This window comes from Scyliorhinus canicula, chromosome 4 (assembly GCF_902713615.1).
Source record: "Scyliorhinus canicula chromosome 4, sScyCan1.1, whole genome shotgun sequence".
Taxonomy (NCBI): domain Eukaryota; kingdom Metazoa; phylum Chordata; class Chondrichthyes; order Carcharhiniformes; family Scyliorhinidae; genus Scyliorhinus; species Scyliorhinus canicula.
The window spans coordinates 49,187,514-49,207,580 of record NC_052149.1 but is presented as its reverse complement, the minus strand read 5'-3'; the positions used below and the strand labels follow the sequence as shown (position 1 = coordinate 49,207,580).

Genomic DNA, 20,067 nt, shown 5'->3' with positions numbered 1-20,067 from the left:
GCTTGTTAATGTCGCACATATTATTAATGCTCACACTGACCAGCAATTCAGCGGTTAAGAGTGAGTTAGTGTGAGTTGCAACTCCCTGTAACTTTCTGATTGACTTATGCCACCCCCACTACGCATGGCACCTCACCTCACCCTCTTCCTCCTGGTTTTCTTTAAGAACTGCTGCATTTAGGGTGACATGTGGCACAGTAGGTTGCACTGGGAATGCGGCGCTGAGGATCGGGGTTCGAATCCCATCCCTGGGTCACTGTCCGTGTGGAGTTTGCACATTCTCCCCATGCCTACTTGGGTTTCACCCCCACAAATCAAAGATGTGTAGGTTAGGTGGATTGGCCATGCTAAATTGCTCCTTAATTGGAAAAAAAATAATTGGGTACTCTAAATTGAAAAAAAAGAACTGCTGCATTTGCATGTTAGTTACTCATTAAGCTTCTCAGAGAAAGTTAGTACAGGAACTTAACGATGCAACCCCCTTTTTAACAATGTAATCATTGTTAATGCCATTCCAGGGTCTCTGACCCTGAATCTGCATGTAGCAAATTGTTGTTTCTTGATTCTCTCTTTTCGTTCAATCTCTCTTCCCCAGTCATATTTTCCCCCCTTTGATGAGACTCCAATTCACTCTCCTTTTCAGTTACTCCTCGTTTATTGCTCATTCCTGTTAGAACATAGGAAATAGGAGAAGGAGCAGAGAACATGGCCAATGAGCTTGTTCTGCTGCCCTTCAGTGGGGTCATGGCTGTGCTTGGGCTTCAACTCCATATCCTTAAGGAGATACACTGTCGGTTGTACATTCACTGAAGTCCCAGATGCTATACACTACCTTCACCTCACCATTATCAATTCACACTCCCGACAAGTGTCACAGTGTTACAATAGTCACCTGAAAAGTGCTGAAAAAGTTGGAAGCAGTCCTCCGCCACCTTGCTCCAGCAACATCTGGTTCTCCTTTCTGATGATAATAGCTCCAATGTCAATTGAAAATGGTCAACATGTAAATGCAAACAAACCATGATGATACTTCCATTGAGCACTTTGTGTAGTGGTGATGAGTAGAAGGCAGGATCGGGTGATGTTTACCTAAGATTTTTGTTGGAGCTTCCGTTTAGACATATCTTCCCAATACCTCAAGTCAGGGAGATGTAATGAATAGACCAGCTGTTCCCAGATCTCTGGAGAGCTTTTTTTCTTCTAACCCTTTGACAAGCACCGGATTTCACTTTCTGATTCTCTTTTCATTGCCCAGCTGAGACGGAAAACTAGTCACATGAGTTAAAATCACTCTGAGTACTATTTCAAAGCACGAAAAATAAGATTACCTTGTTCATTTCAAATGAATGAATTTGCTAAAATAGTACACTCCGGAATTTCAACCCTGTGGTTCGCTCAGGGGAAAAGGGAAAGATTATTTCTGTGGGGGGAGAAAATCAGACATTTGCATCACATGCAAAAGTGGATGACCAACTGAACTTAGAGAGGGAAAAGTGTATGGCAGAAACAGTCCGACATTTACTTGAAGGAAGATATAGATCGCAATGTGCTTTTTAATGTCTTACAATAACATCCTATCAGGAGCTGAAAAACGTCACGCAATCACAGGAAGAGCCTTGAGGTTCTCCTTGAAGTGATAATATCTCCATTTCATTCAGTTATTCTCAGCTTTCATAGATACTTGAGACATCAACAGACCTTGGGCGCAATTCTTCGCACTCACGACGGTGCGGAGAATAGCGGGGGTCGTAAATTTTTACGGCCACGCTAGTCTGACGCCCTCCCGCTATTCTCCCCCCCCCCCCACGCCCGACTCCCGACACGAATCGCTGCCGCCGTTTTTTTTACGGCGAGCAGCGATTCTCAGCTGGCCGATGGGCCGAAGTCCAAGCCCTTTACGGCCGTTTTTACGAACGGCAAACACACCTGGTCTGGCCGTTCGTAAAAACGGCCGTAAAGTTCGGATCTTGGCAACCATGGCACCGATTGGCACGGCAGTACCATGGCCGTGCCAAGGGTGCCATGGGCCCGCGATCAGTGGGCACCGATCGCGGGCAGGGGGTCCGATTCCCGCGCACTCTTTGTCCTTCCGCCGCCCCGCTGTATCAATTCGCGGGGCGGCTGAGGGGCATCCCGGCCCGCGCATGCGCGGGTTTCGCGTAAATGCGCGATGACGTCATCCGCGCATGCGCGGGTTGGAGTCTTCCAATCCGCGCATGCGCGGCTGACGTCATGTGACGCGTCAGCCGTCTCAAACTCTGGCAAGCGGGCTTAACGAAATTCGTTAAGCCCGCGATGCCGGAGTTCATGGCCGCGGCATGCTAGCCCTGACCGGGGACCAGAATCGGTTCCCGGTCGTGGAGGGGGAGGCTGGCGTCAAACCCGTCCGTTTTTGACGCCAGCCTTACGATTTCTCCCTGTTTGGGAGAATCGCGCCCCTTGTCTTTTTCAGCGATTACTCGCTAACGAGTATGATTGACAAACCTAAGAAACTCCATGTCAATGGTCACGGGTTCTGTGGGTCCTTGCATGATGAGCCCGATCCTAAAACCCTGCCTTTGAGTGCACACAGGTTTTTCCGGGAGGTGGGATTGGTCCTTGGATCATCGGTATCCCTTGCTCAGGCTCCTTTTCCAGACCTCCCCTTGCCGTCAGGTATACTCGAAGAATTGTGAGCCTTCAGTCATGAGGTTCCTCAAAGCAGAGTTCTCTACATCGAAGGCTGATGTTTTCTCTGTTACTCAAAAGGGTTCCATCCTTACTCTGCATCGGTTTGAGGCCTAGGGTGTTGGGTCCCTATGTAGCCTTGGTGGCACTGAAGAAGCCCAGGTGTCATGCTTGTCAGTGAGAAGTTGCAGCTCCTTAGCTTTCTCAGTCCACCATTGGTTCTTGATTCCCCTACTTCTTCTTTGTACCTCCACCGTTGCTGTTTGATGAGCTCTCCCCTTTGTCTTTCTGGTGATGTTGTTTTGCCAGGCTCTGAGAGCTTTCCTCTTCTTGTCGATGAGCTCTTGGATGGTGTGGGTGTTCTTGTCGAACCAATTTGGTGTTTCCTAGTCTTGTCGCTGATGGTTTCTTCACAGCTTGTGATGACGGCTGTCTTCAGCTCTTTCCAGTTTTCCTTCACTCCACTAGAATGAACGCTTTGGAGATTTTGGTGAAGACATTGTTGGAGGTTTATTAGCAAGTGCTGGTTTAGCACAGTGGGTTAAACAGCTGGCTTGTAATGCCGAGCAATGCCAGCAGCGCGGGTTCAATTCCTGTACGGGCCTCCCCGAACAGGTGCCGGAATGGGGCTTTTCACAGTAACTTCATTGTAGCCTACTTGTGACAATACGCGATTATTATTATTATGCTTGGTTATTGAAACCGCTCAACATTGATTTTCTTTCCAAGATGTTTCTTCGTCTTCTGCTGCTTCATAGAGGATCCTGTGGTCTGTCCAGCAGCCATCTGCACTGGTCATTGGTTTGGTGGTGAGGGCATCCTTTTGGTCTTGGGATCGGATGATGACAAAGTCGATCATGTGCCAGTGCTTTGATTGTATGTCCCCAGGAAGTCTTGAACTTGTCCTTTTGGAGGAAGAGTGTGCCACTGGTGACAAGCTGGTATTCTACATTTGGTGAGCTAGAGAACGCCATTTGAGTTGTAATTCCCAACTCATTACTTTTCGAAGATACCTTTCCAGGGTTGGGAGTTCTTTCCCATTCTGACGGTGAAGTCCCAAAGGAGGATAATAATAATAATAACCTATATTGTAACTGCAATTAAGTTCCTGTGAAAAGCCCCTAGTCGCCACACTCGGGCGCCTGCTCGGGTACAAGGAAGGAGAATTCAGAATGTCTAAATTACCGAACAGCACGTCTTCTGGGACTTGTGGGAGGAAACCGGAGCACCCAGAGGAAACCCACGTGGACACGGGGAGAACATGCAGACTCCGCACAGACAGTCACCCAAGCCGGGAATTGAAGCTGGGCCCCTGGGGTGTGAAGCAACACCCCAACAGTGCTGACCACTCTGCTGTCTTATCTGCCTCAGGAATGTTAGAGAGTATGATTTCCAGGGTGGAGTAGAAGTCCTCTTTGGACATATCACTGGCATCAAGGGTTGAGGCACAGGCACTCAAGACCGTTGGCTGCTGGTTCTTGGTAAGTTGCAGATGGAGAGTTGTGAGGTGTTCATTGATGCTGACAGGGAACTCAGAGAGTCAGTTAATGAGTTTGTTCTTGGTGGCAAATCGAATTCCATGCATCCTGAGCTGATAATCAGTCTTTCCATTCCAGAAGAAGATGTAATCACTGCCAGCTTCTATCAGCTGCCCTTTGTCTGCTCTTTGGGTCTCTTACAGAGCAGCGATGTCAATGGTGAACTGCCCGAGTTCACGGGCAACATGGGCAGTTCTCTGTTCTGGTCGATTGTTTTGTTCAATACCCATGAGGTTTCGTACATTCCAGGTTCTGAAATTGAGTTTAACTTTGATTTTCTGACTGGATGCAATTTTCCAGCCAGGTTGGGGGGGCGGAACAGACTATTTTTAGGGCATCTTTTCTAGCCCTTTCCCCATGCGGGATGAGCAGAGTGGATCCTAAAGAGGGGGCTGCTCAGTCATGAAGTAAATTGTCGAAACGCTCACCTGTTCCTATCCAAGACTGAAACGATTGAATCAGACTCCACCGCCTATGCGCCGGTCCCAAGCTAGGGACCTCTAGATCTCACGGTCTCTTTCCCGTTGCCAATCCCCACAGGGCTTGTATGTGGGGGGGGGGGGGGGGGGGGGGGGGGGGTGTTGGGTTCCTTTAGGTAGACGTCTAGTGTGCGACATCTTTTAACATCGGTATGCCGTTGCACATCAACAAACATGGTCCTTAACAGAGGTTAGCTCCAGTTCCAGTGGCAAGGGAACCTCAATGAGTGGGGATCTCCCTATTGCTGCAGCCTTCATCCGCTATCACAGCCATTGATATTATGTGAGTATCTGCTGCCTGATCCACTGTTGAGAACTTGTTTTGGATTGTGCTTTGTCTGGTTCCAAACATCCGAAGTTACTATCGTGGGTGAGCCTGCCAGGGGTTTAAGACTCACGATGACATCGCTTTCAGAATCTACAGAATGCTCAAGTCTCTCCAGCACAACAAGGTGGCAATCCACGAAAGGTGGCTTCTAGTAACCTGTTTTCAAAAGACATCGGGCAGGATTCTCCGATGCCCGACGCCGAGATCGGGAACGGCGATCAGGCAGAGAATGGCTCCCGATGCCGAAATCGTGGCAGGTGCCGGTTTGGCACCGAATCGCAATGCTCCGCCCCCTCCAAATCGGCCTCATTTTGCAATGTTATTTGTGTCCTCCTTTGCGAAGACAGAACCAAAGTATGTATTTAGTTGGTCAGCGATTTCTTTGTTCCCCATTATAAATACCCCTGTTTCTGACTGGAAGGGTCCTACATTTGTCTTCACCAATCTTTTTCTCTTATTGACCTGTAGAAGCTTTTACAGTCAGTTTTTATGTTCCTCACAAGCTTACTCTCACTCTCTATTTTCCCTTCTTAATAAATCTCTTTGTCCTTCTTTGCTGAATTCTAAATTTCTCCCAATCCTGAGGTCTGCTGTTGTTTCTGGTCAGTTTGTATGCTCTTCCTTGGATCTATTACTGTCTCTAATTTCCCTTGTAAGACATGGTTTGGCCATTTCCCATTTCATTTTTGCACTAGATAGGAATGAACAATTGTTGCAGTTCACCCATGTGCACTTTAAAATTGTTCCATTGCCTAGCCATCGTAATCCCTTTAAAATCATGTTCCTCAATCCATCATAGCCAACTCACGCCTCACACAACTAGATTGCCAATTATTCCTTTCTTATTACACAGTACCCAGTCTCAGATGGCCTGCTCCCTAGTTGGTTCCTCAATATATTGGCGCAGAAAGCTACCCCGTACACACTCCAAGAATTCCTCCTCTACAATATTGTTTAATTTGCCCAATCTATATGCAGATTAAAGTCACCCATAATTACAGATGTTCCTTTATCACATGTGTCTCTAATTCCCCGCATTAGAAAAGGTGCAGGAAAGATCATGAGAATGTTTCCAGGGATGAGAAACTTTAGTTGTGCAGATAGATTGGAGAAGTTTGGATTGTTTTCCTTGGAAAGGGAGATTTGATGGAGGCATTAAAAAGATAAGGGTTCCGGTCAGAGTAGATAGGGGGAATCTGTTCCCATTGATGGAAGGATGAGAACTGAAGGGCACAGATTTGAGGTAATTTATAAAAGAAGCAATGGAGACATGAGGAAAACTACACAGTGAATGGTTAGGATCTGCGAGTGTGGTGAAGGCAGGGTCAATTGATGCTTTAATGAGGGAACTGGAAAGGAAGAATGTGATGGTGGTGGCACTGGGTAAATTGCTCCATCGGAAAGCCGCACAGGCATGACTGGCCAAATGGCCTCCTTCAACGCTGTAACCATTCTGTGATTCAGTGATTCTTTATATTTTGAACCCAAGCTGCTGGTCTGCATGTATTCTTGTGCCATAAAATCACAACCATATTGAAAGAGGCCCTCGCGGCGATTCTCCGCCGGCAGCTGGCCGAGTTCCCACCGGCGTGGTTCCACTAGGTGGGCACTCGGAGTGGCAGTTGCTGCGGCCGCCCTGGTTGGGGGTAGGGGGATCCATCACCGGGGCAGCACCACATTAACAGATATTGGATGGACAAAGTCACACACTTTGGTGTCGGCAGCAAAAAACTTCCCTTGCAGTCATGGGCCGGGATTCTCCGAGCCTACGTGTCGAAATCACGCTCGATGTGGGGGCGGAGAATGGGACACGCGCAAACCTGCGGCCGAGAATGCCTGGGGCGGGATTCTCTGAAACGGCGGCTGAGTGTTGACGCTGGCGTAACAACCGGAGAGTTGCACGCCGGCGCCAACGGGCCCCTTGGCCCAGTGACTCACTTACCTGAAGGAGGCCAGACGGGCGCCGGGTGCTCTGCACAGCTCTGGATGCCGATACGAGGCCCTGCACTTCCAGCTGCGGGTCCGCGCATGCGACGGTGCCCCTGCGCAACATGGCGGACCCACACAGCAAGCCGGCTCCAACAATATAGGCCCCCCCAGATCATGCCCGCCTGCCGATTGGTGGCCCCCAATCGGAACACTGACCGTCCTAGAGGACTAGCCCCCCCATTCCCGGTGATGGATCCCCCCACCCCCCACCAGGGCGACCGTGGCAGCTGCCACTCCGAGTGCCCGCCTAGTGAACCATGTTAGAACCACGCCGGCGGGAACTCGGCCAGCTGCCGGTGGAGAATCGCCGCGGGGGCCTCTTTCAATGGCCCCAGCTAGCGCCGCGTCTACCACGCACGCACGACTGCCGTTGATACTCCGGTCCACGGAGAATCACGGGAAGGCGTCGGACCCGATTGCGGGCCTGATGCCCCATTCTCCGCCCCCGCACCGAGCACGATTTCAGCGTGGAGGCTCGGAGAATCCTGGTCATGGTCTTTGGCACTGAGCACGCAAGAAATATCAAAATAAAGTCTACCAATCTATTAACTGCAGTCAGCAGAGGTCTGTTAAGATCCATGAGAGGGCAGAGGGAAATTTACCATCTAAGCCATGGATTTCCTTTCTCCCCCCTCCATCCCTTCCCAGGCACCTGTTACAGATACTCTGTCAGTGCTGTCAACAATAGCAAAATACTCGGAATGAATATGATCATTCAGAACACTAAAGCTTGTAAATTTATTTATCCACATGGAACTCTGTTTATTTTGAAGAGTGATGCACATGAAGTAGGTTACTCTTAATTAGTGGTGCACGGTGGGTGAGTCTGTGGCACTGGGAGATGTGCCTGGTGCTTCATTTGTTAGTAACATTGGCAGAAACCAAGGAGCAGATTGCTTTCTTCGCCCCCTCAAACACAGAAAATGAGTGGATTGGAGAAAGTCAAACAAAGGCGGAGTGGTGTTTTTTTGTTTAATTTTCACAGTCTGCATCAAGCAAAGGACTGCAGTGCTCGTTGGAGGGGAGAAATTATTTGGTAAAGCACAGCTGTCCTCGGGGTTAGAAATAGTCACTCGGCCAATCCTGGATCCAGCTGACATGATGCCAAATGCACTGGCTCACAGAACAATCTCACAAAAAGGACACATCCCAGGTTTTCCAAGCCATAGTTAATTGTGTTGACCCCTGCTCCAGCCCAGTCTTACCATGGCCTTTAGCATCACCACATTGTTTAAAAGGCCCTGCTTTTCAATGAATAACCTGGCACAGAGATATTGCGGTGGATCTTGAAGTATGGAAGCTATCGAGTCCACCATCATTATGTGACAGGCTGAAAGGACCGAACAAAACCTTTGTTCCTCTGTTACAAAAGTGGATGCGGATACCATCTTTGGTTGCCAGAAATATGATTTTGAATTTCATTTTGCAATGGCTAAACTAAGAATTAGCCTCTCTCTCTACACAGTGATTTAGAATTTCATGCAACAAAACATAATCGCAGAAAGATTAAAAGAGCCATTTCTCTATGGTGCTGCCAGCTCTTTGCTTTGTCCAGACTAATAGCCATTGTATCATCTTTGTGATTCTGTCCACCCATCTCTTTAATTTTCTCTACTCCTTGACTGGCAAACAGTTTTACAGATAATTTCTATCAGCGGCAATTCCTCTTGGACACGTTTGACATATATCAGAAGGCTCTTCAACTATGAGATCATCACAATGCTCTCGTTGTCCAATGTGCAAGGCACATACTTGCCTCCAGGGATCAAGGGATAGCAAATTAGAAGTGAGAACCATGGATAATTTACCCCTTGTCTACCCAGGGCACACATCCTCCAATTGGAGCACCCGTATCCTTGACTCCACTTAGCTCAACTAACTCAGGATCTCCCCACTATATAGACACTGAGGCAGTACGACCATTTCAATTCATGTTTATTTGGAATTTGTTGCGCTCAAGTCAGTATTGTTACTCCATCCAAAGAAAAGGTTCCCAAAGGCACTGTGAAGCAGCAACGTTGTCCTTGAACTGATAGAGTCTATCATCGGGTTAAAGTTAAATTTTGAACAAACTGATTTATTTTATGTATGTTCACCCTTGACCTGGCACCCTTCTCGGCTCAACATGATTCATGGAAAGCAGTATCAATTATTATGTCTTGGATCAATAATTCAACATTTGTTGCCTGATATTATATCATATTTTTCTTCATCATTTAGCCACTTGTGACACCAGTGATCCCCTGAGAGTTTAGCTATTCTCATAATAGTAATAGAATCTCATGGCATTTTTACAGTACTCAATACAAGATCAGTGGGAATAGTCAACACTGAACACTGCAGTATTTAATTATTCAATCTATTCAGCTGCATTTGAGCCATGAGTTGGATCATTCTAAGTTAATATTGCCTGTGTAGAATTACAGTAGATAAAGATAATATTTTTTCTTGGCCCAAGGTGATTGTGTAGAGGGGAGCTCTATGCGTAATCATTTTGCAGATCCAAGTGGCTCATAACTCATTGCACTTAAACCATTCCATCCATACATTGTGAGACCATGGGCCTTAATTCTTGGAATAAAAACTTTAATATATCTCGCTTTATAATGGGCACGGTCTACCAGCTGTTCATGCTGGCGGGATATTCTTGTCCCACGTTGGCGCATCGGTTTCCTGGCGGTGAGAGGTGCAGTCACCGGGAAGCTCCGTTGACAACGGCGAGGTTGGTAAATACTGCTGGCTGGCCGCCTCCGCCGCCGAAATTACAGGTCGGGTTGGTCATAAAATCCCGCCCAATGTTTCATGATGAAGCACTCGGGTTGCATCTTCAGAATGGCTGACCTCCTTGTCTGGTACAAGGGCTTCTACGTTTTTAGCAATTGAAATGAAAAAGAGGTTTGGTTGTGGCGTGCAGCTTCTTGCTGACTTGAGAGGAAAGAGACTGCCTCCTCTTCTCCAACGTCTCCGTTGGCACCAGAGCCTCCAAAGAAACATTTAAGAACCTTGGCGCTCCCTCAGTCACTTCTCTCCCTGGTGTCCACAACCAGGTGTCGGCTGCTTTGATTTGAGAAGGTAAATATCTGCCCACACCAATACCCATCCCCTCGCTGGTCAACTGTGTGGCTGATGTGTAGCTTGGCACCACTTTTAGAAATATATATATTTGCAGATGTGGGTGTCTATGGCTGGGCCAGCCCATCCCTGTCATTGAACCGAGTGGCTTCGTCGGCCATTCCAGAGGGCATTTTCAAGAATCAACCACATTGCTGTGGATCTGGAGGCACATATAGACACATATAGGCCAGACCAGGTGAGGATGACAGATTTCCTTCCCTAAACACCATTCATGAACCAAATGTGTTTTTATAACAATCGACAATGGTTCATGGTCATCATTAGACTTTCGATTGAACCATCTGCCACAGTGGTATTTGAACCTGGGTCCCAATATTACCTGTGTCACTGGGTTACTCGTCCAGTGACAATACCACTACGCCACTCCTTGCACAATTAAAATGACCAGGGAGCACAAAAATTGCATGCAGGCTGAGTAGATGCTAATAGGTGTATGTAGTGCGTATCTCATCCCCCCATGCTTCTGCATCGGGATACAATCCTTTTTTACACTATAAAGCCAGTAACCTTTTTGCTGGAGGTGAGGTAGTTGGGAAGGGGGGGGGGGGGGGGGGGGGGGGGGTTGTGGATTTCAGTACAGGTGAGCACGTGAGTTTGGAGGCAGCTGGATGGTGATAATTTAAGTATGTTGGGAAGCTGGCTGCAATCTGCTGATTTCCATATTTTGCTCCAATGTATTATGTATGTGTGCATGCTAATTGCTCAATTAGAGCAACATTGATGTTAGTGTAGAGGTTTAAATTTGGTTGCAAGGGCTTCCCGGGCTTCCTGAAACTCAGCAGGAAAAGCAAGATGAGGTGACAGCAGAAAGTGCAGGACTGAAGACACGAGAGGGAAAGAAGACAATAAATGCACCATACTCACTGCAGTTTATATAGCTGCTTCTGTGAAAGAGTCTGTCCAGTGTTCTTGGAGTGAAAGATTACTTTGTACACTTTGGAAGTTTGGTAACCTGATCTGCACTTTGAAACTCTGATTTATAAAATCAGCTTGGGAGTTGCATATGCTGTATTGTGTTGGGACAACCGATGGAGACGAACATGACCAGCAGCAGCTCACAGACTGGTAGCTCCACAGGAGAGGGGGATGAGCAGAGAGATACCATTTGCAGGAGGCTATAAACCCAACATAGAGGGTGCGCAGGCAGATGATCAGCTCACTCAACATGTCTGAACACCAGTGTCTCACGAGGCTAAAGTTGTTGAGTCAGGGGATGTTGCTATTGGCTCTTCACAAAAGATGTCCCTTGGTACCAAACACCATGACAATGATTGGTAATCTAAACAAAGGATTCTTTATTGAAGAATTACAAGGTTCCAGGAGAGTTCTTCATACACATGTTAACTGCTGATCATAACTGCTCCAACCGCCATGTCACATGTTAACTTGCATCACTTCGTTTGATGATTTATACCAAAATAAACATGCTGAAATGAACCCTAATACAGTAACAATTCTAGTCGAATGAGAGGAACTGTAAATATTTTACTTTCTTCCCTTTTATATCTATTCTTTCTTCTTCCCAATTCACTATTCTTTTCCATGTGATACTGTACCAAACTGTTGAAAAATGAAAAAATGAAATGAAAATCGCTTATTGTCACGAGTAGGCTTCAAATGAAGTTACTGTGAAAAGCCCCTAGTCGCCACATTCCGGCGCCTGTCCGGGGAGGCTGTTACGGGAATCGAACCGTGCTGCTGGCCTGCTTGGTCTGCTTTCAAAGCCAGCGATTTAGCGTTGTGCTAAACAGCCCCTGAAAATGAAAATCGCTTATTGTCACGAGTAGGCTTCAATTAAGTTACTGTGAAAAGCCCCTAGTCGCCACATTCCGGCGCCTGTCCGGGGAGGCTGGTACGGGAATCGAACCGTGCTGCTGGCCTGCTTGGTCTGTTTTAAAAGCCAGCGATTTAGCTCAGTGAGCTAAACCAGCCCCTAGTGAGCTAAACCAGCCCCTGTTGTGGGAGCGTGTTAAAATATTCTCTCTATCCTCCTGGAATGTGGATATGAATCCATCTCAAGCTAATGGAATGAAAGTTTCCTGTCTCTGCTGATTGCAAGAGTCCCCAGTGAAATGTGTTGGATAGTTTCACGGAAGCTCCTGGTGCGTTTGTGTGCAAATTACAAAATGCCTCACAATTTGACACAAGATGAATCGTCTCACTCAGAGCTCATTAGTATTGATGGTATTAAGAGAGAAGAATGCACAGCATGTGGAAGGGATATTTCCTGAGCCATGATCAGTCTACATCCAGCATTACTTTATATTGGGTCTCTTCGAAAAATAATCCCTTGGCTGTGAAGTCCTTTGGATGTGAAATGCAAGCTCTTAGTCATTCCTATTGTGTGTCAATAGTGGCTCAGTTGGGAGAAGTCTCACCTCTTTCACAGGGTATGGGTGCCACTGACTAGACCAGCATTTATTGCCAGCCCTAATTGCCCTTGTGAAGGTGGCGATGAGCTGCTGCCTTGAAATGCAGCAGTCCATGTGGTGCAGGCACACCTATAATGCCTGAGGGAGAGATTTTCAAGAATTTGACCCAATGACAGTGAAGGAACAGTGATATATTTTCATGTCAGGGTGGTGAGTGGCTTAGAGGGGAACCTCCAGGCGATGGTGTTCCCACGTCTTTTCCGCCCTTGTCTTTCCAGATGGTAGTGGTCATGGGTTTGGAAGTTTCTGCCGAACGAGCCTTGGTAAGTTCCTGCAGTGCATCTTGTCGATGGTATATACTGTTGAAAATGAAAAAATGAAAATTGCTTATTGTCACGAGAAGGCTCCAAATGAAGTTACTGTGAAAAGCCCCGAGTCGCCACATTCCGGCGCCTGTTTGGGGAGGCTGTTACGGGAAACAAACCGTGCTGCTGGCCTGCTTGATCTGCTTTCAAAGCCAGCGATTTAGCCCTGTGCTAAACAGCCCCTTCTGCTGCTGCTGCTACTGTGCGTCAGTGGTGGAGGGAGTGAACCTTTGTGGATGGGGTGCTAATCAAGTGGGTTGCTTTGTCCTGGATGGCGTCTAGCTTCTTGAGTGTTGTTGGTTCAAGTCCAGGAACTGAGCACCAAAAATCAAGACTGACACTCCAGTGAAGTACTGATGGAGCGCTTCAGGGGTGCTATATTTCAGATTAAATGGAATTTTAGTTACAGGTTAGGTTGGAGAAACTGGTTTTGATCTCCTTGTGACAAAGAAGATTTGAGAGGTGTTTAAGGTTTTGACAGTTTTTGATAAGGTAGTTAAGGAAAAAACTGTTCCCATTAGCTGTTAGTACAAGGACGAGAGGCCACAGATTTAAGGTTTTGTGCAAGAGTTGCAGGGAAGATATGAGGAAGATCTTTTTACACAGCAGGTGGTAATGGCCTGGCACGCAGTGTCCTTGAGGGTTTAGCATTGTCACTGGAATTAAAGAGGGAAAAATTTCAGATCACCCTCCAGTGATCCAGGACTTTGTTTCAGGCCTTTTCATTTTCCAACCTGTCAGTCGCGTAAAATATCCCATGAGCACGATTTTATACAATATGCAAGAGGGCCATTTGTCGTACCATACTTACGTTTCTATATTAAGGATTTATAGTGAAATTTTGCACTGAAAGAAATGACCGTTGGCGATAATTATGTTGCTGTTACAGTGCAAGCTAACAAAGACACTTTGAGAGATTGTTTCGAGCCACATTAGTGCCAGTTACCCACTATTGATTTAGATCCAGATTGAAAGGGGACAAAGGCCCTGACATTTACGAGGGAAGCTGAAGGCGGCCGAGGAGTCTGGCAAAGGGACTTGGAGATCCTGCTGAATATAACCACGTAGCCATATTATCATTTACTTTTCTTGCATTTCCTGCCCGACAACTGGCCAAATCAACAACCTGGCTGTTCGCTGGGCGGGGAAACCAGTAGCAGGAGGTTGGGGCTCTTGGTGCTGGTTGGGGAACACATTCCCCGTTTTCTCTTTCGTTTTTAAACCCCTTCCTCCAATTACCCTCTGACACCTATCGTGAGGAGAATTAATATCAAGGCCTCCAATAGGAACTATTTTAATTGAATTAGAAATATCTAACTCCTTCTCCCAGGGTGAGTGCATTGGTGCAATTCGGAGCCTGTCCAATTTCAGCTCCATCTATGGCCATCTATCCTGGCAGAAGATGCAATTCTGGTCAACTTTTCCTCTGCTAAGAGACCATGCCTGCATGACTAGAGCGTTTGAGTAGGAAAAAAGATTTTCTGATGCCTGCTTAAGTTGCTGAAGTATATCAATCTTGTTCGTGAAGACTACATAAATACAGATGTTCCCACTTTGAGCACATTATTTGAACTTTATAGTCGTGTAAGCAAATTCCAATGGGCATTCCGAATTGAAGTGGTTATGGCGCAGCCCCACGATAACTTTTGCAAGTTTCAGAGCAGCCCACTCATTGGTAAAGGGCCCAGGCTCCCAGATGCCCAGAAATAATCAAACATTTGTGGTGAATCCCACATTAAAACAAATGAGTCGTGATTCACCCTGTGCCCATACGTTGGGAATATTTCTTCAACCAAGTAACCATGAATTCCCAAAAGCAATATACTACGGATGCTGGAAAACTGAAAATAAGAACAGAAAATGCTGGGGAAACCCAACAGGTCAGGTCGGACAGTATAAGGGGAGAGAAACAACACATGTTCACTGTTTCTCTCGGCACATGCTGCCTGGCCTGCTGGGTTTTTCCAGCATTTTCTGTTCTTCACTATGAATTCAATTTACCCACGATGACACATGGTTGACTTCCAAATAGTAATATTAATGCTTTCGCTGAACTATATACCACTGTGGTTGTCCCATTTTTCAGCAATTTCCTTTCCAAATCTCACAGGAATAGTTTAGTGTACCCATCTCATTCCAGAAATTAGGAATTGTCCATAATTTTTAAGGACCACTGGGGCCTAAATTTAACATTGCTGCACCTACTTTCCAGTGTAAAATGCATACTGTTGTAACTAACTTAGTTGTGGGATGGCCCATGCCCAATTGCTGCATCTGGGCCACTTCCAAATTATTTGTGGGACACATTTTGCGGGCGCCCTGATGTTTTAAAAAAAAAATCATTTGCAGGATGTGAGCGTCGATGGTTAGGCCAGCATTTATTGTCCATCCCTAGTTGCCCTTCAGAAGGTGTTGGTGAGCTGCTTTCTTGAACCGCCCAACCTCCAAGGTGTAGGTACACCCACTGTGCTGTTAGGGAGGGAATTCCACGATCTTGACCCAGCAACAGTGTAGGAACAGCAATATATTTCCAAGTCAGAATGACGAGTGTTCCATCTGTCCATCTGAAATTCATATACCAATGTTAACCTGTTCAGTTCAATGTGACTTCAAATGCCAATGGGAATTAGGTGTATGGTGAGAGAGGTTTTCTGTTAGGTGGATAAGATTTGATATCTGTATTCATAGATTGATACCGCAGAGTAGGAGGCCATTTGACCCATTGTGTCTATGCTGGCCCTTTGGTAGTACTGGTTAATTAGTCTCACTCTTGCTCTTTCCCCTAAATTATGCATTTTTTTCCCAATGAAATATTTATCAAATTCTCTATTGAGTCTGCTTGCTTCCATCATTCCTTCAAGCAACGCATTCCAAATCAGAATAACTTGCTGCACAAAAAATACTTTCTCATATCGTATCTGGTTCTTTGTCAACCTCCTTAAATCTGTGTTCTCTGCCTTGAGGCCCTTATGGAAACTTAAAATTATTTCCCAAATCTTTCAAATAATTTCAAGATTTTGGACAACTTTAGCAAATCACATTTTGACCTTTCCTGCTCTAACTGAAAATGAAATGAAAATCGCTTATTGTCACGAGTAGGCTTCAATGAACTTACTGTGAAAAGCCCCTAGTCGCCACATTCCGGCGCCTGTCCGGGGAGGCTGGTACGGGAATCGAACCGTGCTGCTGGCCTGCTTGGTCTGCTTTAAAAGCCAGCGATTTAGCTCAGTGAGCTAAACCAGCCCCTAACTTATTTAGTCTATCCCAGTGATTCCCCTTGACTTCCGTTTTGCAAGGGCTCCTTGGTGCCAAACACGATCAAATGATGCTATGATGTCAAGGGCGGTTACCCTCAACTTACCCCTGGAAGGCAGCTCTTTTCATCCATGTTTGAACCAAGGCTGCATTCACATCTGGAGCCGAGTGGCCCTGGTAGAACACATACCGTGCATTGGTGAACAGGTTATTACTATGTATGTATTGCTTGATAGCGCTGTCGACAACATCTCAATCGCTTTGCTGATATTTGAGGGAAGGCTGATGTGTCAGTAACCGGCCAGATTGGATTTATCCTCCCTTTTGTGGACAGGACATAACTGGGCAATTTTCCACATTGTTGGGCAAATGCTAGTGATGCAGCTGTACTGGAACAGCTTGGTTCAGGTTTGGCGAGTTTCAGAGTACCTATCTTCAGTATGACAGTGTCATTTTATCAAGGTCCATATCCTTTCCTGTATCCAGTGCCTTCAGCCATTTGTTGATATCACATGGAGTGAAACATCTTTGGTACCATTCTCACCTGAGGCCTTGACTTCTTTCCTAAAATCTGGCATCCAGAATTGAACGTAATATTCCACATATTTTTTTAACGGCCTTCTCAACTTTTCCTCAGGTATCTATGTTCCTGCACCTCTTCTAAAATTGTACCATTTAGTCCAGATTGCCTTTACTCATTCTTCCTGAAAAAAGATGTATTGAGTCATACTTCATCGATCAAATCCATTTGCCTCATGTCAGCTTATTTCACCAGCCAGCCTATGTCCTCCTTATCACATTTACTTATTGGTCGAAATTTTGCATCGGTTGGGTGCACGCACTGGGCGGACCCGGAAGCGGTCACAAAATGCGTTTCCGGTCATGGTTGGTCCAGAATGCGATTTAACGCAGGCTGGTCAAATAACGGGCAGCTAACATGAGACACGAACTGGGAAAGCTCAGTGCTGCTGGGGAGGATGGGAGGGAGCAGGCTGGTGCATCTAATGGTCTTTCTCAGAGGGACTGCCACTGTGGAGCTGTCTGAGGGAGCTGCAGGCCTGTGCAAAATAGATCTCGATGGAAAAGCACTGCAGTGCCCAGGCAGCACATTCAAACACAGACCTCAGCCCCCGGGTACCTTTTTAAATGTTATTACAGCCCTGACGGTTCACCCCGCCTTGGATCAGGATTGCAGCTAAAACGTAAGGCTGCCAGGCCAATCATGCTGCCTGTCATATATAAAAGTTAGATGGACCACGAATGATTGCTTTCAATTGGCCCCTTCATGGGCTAAATTGCCTGTTTGATTGTTGGCAGGTGTGCTTCTGACTCTCTTCTGTGCCCACTGACTGAAATACCACACGAGTGCGTGGTGACATCGGGATATGGGCCAGATGTCCTATCACATGATTTCATGCGCTTTCCGGTTGGGCGCCTGCCTGCCCGAGCAACATGAAACTTTGGCCATTGTGTATTGCATTTCTGTGTTTTCTGACATCAGCAGATATCATCATCTCCAGCTCATTAATATTTATCAAAAAGAGAAATGGTCCAAACACCAAGCATTATCTGCCTTCTTCCAATGTGACAAAGAACCATTTGCTGCAACTTTCTGCCTTATCTTCCTTTGCCGATTTTTTTATCGCTGCTGCCCTTGTCCCTTTAATCCCATAGTTTATACTTTTGCTCACAATTCTATTATGTAGCAGTTTATCAAACACCTTTTGAAAGTCACAACATTAAATGCACTACTCTCATCAATCTTTTCCATTATTTCACCGAAGAGCTCAAACAATTTAGTCAAGTACGCGGTTTTCCATTTATTATCCTATATTTTCCAAATGTCGATTAATTTTGGCCCGAATTATTGCCTCAGTTTCCCACGGCTGAAATTAAACTGGCTGGTCTAATAGTTACCGGTTTATCCCTCTCTACTTCCTTAAACAGGAGTACAACATTTGCAATTTCTCCGGTCCCCTGTCACCTCCTCCATATCTCAGGAGGATTGGAAGATTGTGGCCAAAACGTCCTAAATTTCCACACTTTCCTCCCTCAGTAATGTAGGACAGATCCCATCTGGACCGGTGACCTTTCTACTTTGTTGCTTAATATGACAGCAGCAGGTCCGATGTGACTTATGATTTAATGTTCTGTCAAGTCACAGGCTTTGCAAGTGCCCCCAGTCTGACAATTTACTTCATTTGATTCTTACGCATGTACGTGCTCACGATTATTGAGAAAATCAAACAATGGCAATTGTTCCAAATTCTGTATCATTTTCTCCAGACAAGCAGGTTATTTGCAAAGGTTTGCTGGCTGTGGCTGGTGAGCACTAAAGACAAAATTAGCCAACCTTGTCACTCCACCTTTCCTGTAAAATAGCATCAAAAATTATACAATTTTCTTCTCGCTCCCCTTCTCATTCCCCTTCTCCTTCCCTTCCTTCGAACAGCTTTCTACGCTCTCCCATTTGTCTTCTTGAGTGCTGGGTAGCAGTATGCTGGTACCTTGTTGATGTACATAGACAGTGAGCATTGGCAGGTTGTTTGGTATTGGAAAGTGTCAAAGTCAATTCTATCCCTGTCCTTACTTGGCATCCACACAAACCGTTTTCAACAGTAATTGTAAATGAATAGAGTAGGGTAAGGAAGCTTTATTGAATCCCTACCCCAGCCTACCGCAGCCAACTGCAGCTCATCAAATGTGTGCAGGTTGCGATTAACTAACAGAGCAGGAATTGAATAATAACCTTGCAAAGTGACAGACAGAAAAAGAGCAGCTGCTCTAACAAAGCTTGTTCCATACTGTCATGGTGCAGTCTTTGCACATGATCCCCACTCACTTGCAACTTTACAGATCTTTGCACAGGAACAAAATCAATGCTTGCATTTTGCTACTGGCTTTCAAGGACCAGGTAGTTAGTCTTTTCTTCTGATGCATTTTCTTGCAGTCTTTGAATCTTTTATTTTGTTGAAAATGTTTTCTGAATTCCAATTGTTGAAAATATAAAATGATTTTTAACAGAATCCAAACATTCGGGTGATATCATACAAGTTGCTTTTGCGAACCTTTTTCGAATTAAGTTGTTCAACTCCGTGCATTTATTATACCAGTTTCTTTTTGTTCTGTGAATTAAACCTGAGCTTTTAACTCGATTTGCTATATGTTCATGGCTGCTCGGTTGTCTTGTCGGCAAAGCTCGGAATGTGGGGGAGTACTAGGGATTCCGGGATCCTTCCCGGAAAAGTTTGGCACTGGAGCTGAGATTCCGTTTATGTATTGTAAGCAATCTATTGGAAAGATTAGTTATTTACCATATAAAGGTTTCAATAGAAGGTTATATAGAAGGTTGTTTTGAAAAAAGTAGTTTATTATGTTTGGGTACTTTAAAAGTTATCTAAATGTGAGTATGTGTGAGAGATTTTTGTGCACTTTGCTAAGGTACATTTAAACTCAGCAGCCAGATGTGAAGGACATGGAAAAAGTTTATAAAAAATAAAAGTAAGAGTAGGGACAACCCAGACAAGGATTATTACTGTGTTGAATAGTTCTTTTCAGCCACTTTTCTTACACAGTGCCTGTAATGTGAGAGTTTATCTGGTCTGTGGTTTGCAAAGAGTTGGCGCCAAACACTGGGTGGAGAAGGGTAAAAGGTTTTAAGTAGGGTGGAACAAAGGACTCTTGTGGTTCAGTGAATGGTGACATCAAGTTTTTATTTTGATGATGATCTGTACTCTGTAAGGGTATCAGTTTGTGCTATAATCCTACAGTTGCGTGCTAGACCGAGGACTCATTAGCCACAAAACGCAGTTTACATATAGCGCACGTATTTGTGGCATTACAGGTACCATTTCATATCCATAATGGCATCCATGCACACATACTTGCTGACCACCATTTTGGTGATGTCATGAGCACAGGCACTGGTAATCCATAGAA

General features: G+C 45.6%; 1 protein-coding gene and 1 long non-coding RNA gene across 3 annotated transcripts in view; one reads left to right on the top strand and one right to left on the bottom strand.

The window, feature by feature from the left end:
- Window positions 1–20,067, top strand: part of pik3r3b (phosphoinositide-3-kinase, regulatory subunit 3b (gamma)) — a 647,314-nt gene that overhangs the window by 207,806 nt on the left and 419,441 nt on the right. The gene's annotated exons all lie outside the window — the stretch shown is intronic.
- Window positions 1–20,067, bottom strand: part of LOC119964551 — a 304,788-nt gene that overhangs the window by 10,470 nt on the left and 274,251 nt on the right. Inside the window, exon 4 of one of the 2 annotated variants that reach the window (XR_005460322.1) lies at window positions 16,125–16,832. The exons of the other annotated variant lie outside the window; for it this stretch is intronic. This is a non-coding gene — a long non-coding RNA (uncharacterized LOC119964551). Of the gene's footprint in view, window positions 1–16,124; window positions 16,833–20,067 lie in introns of those variants that run through there. 2 annotated transcript variants of the gene reach the window in all.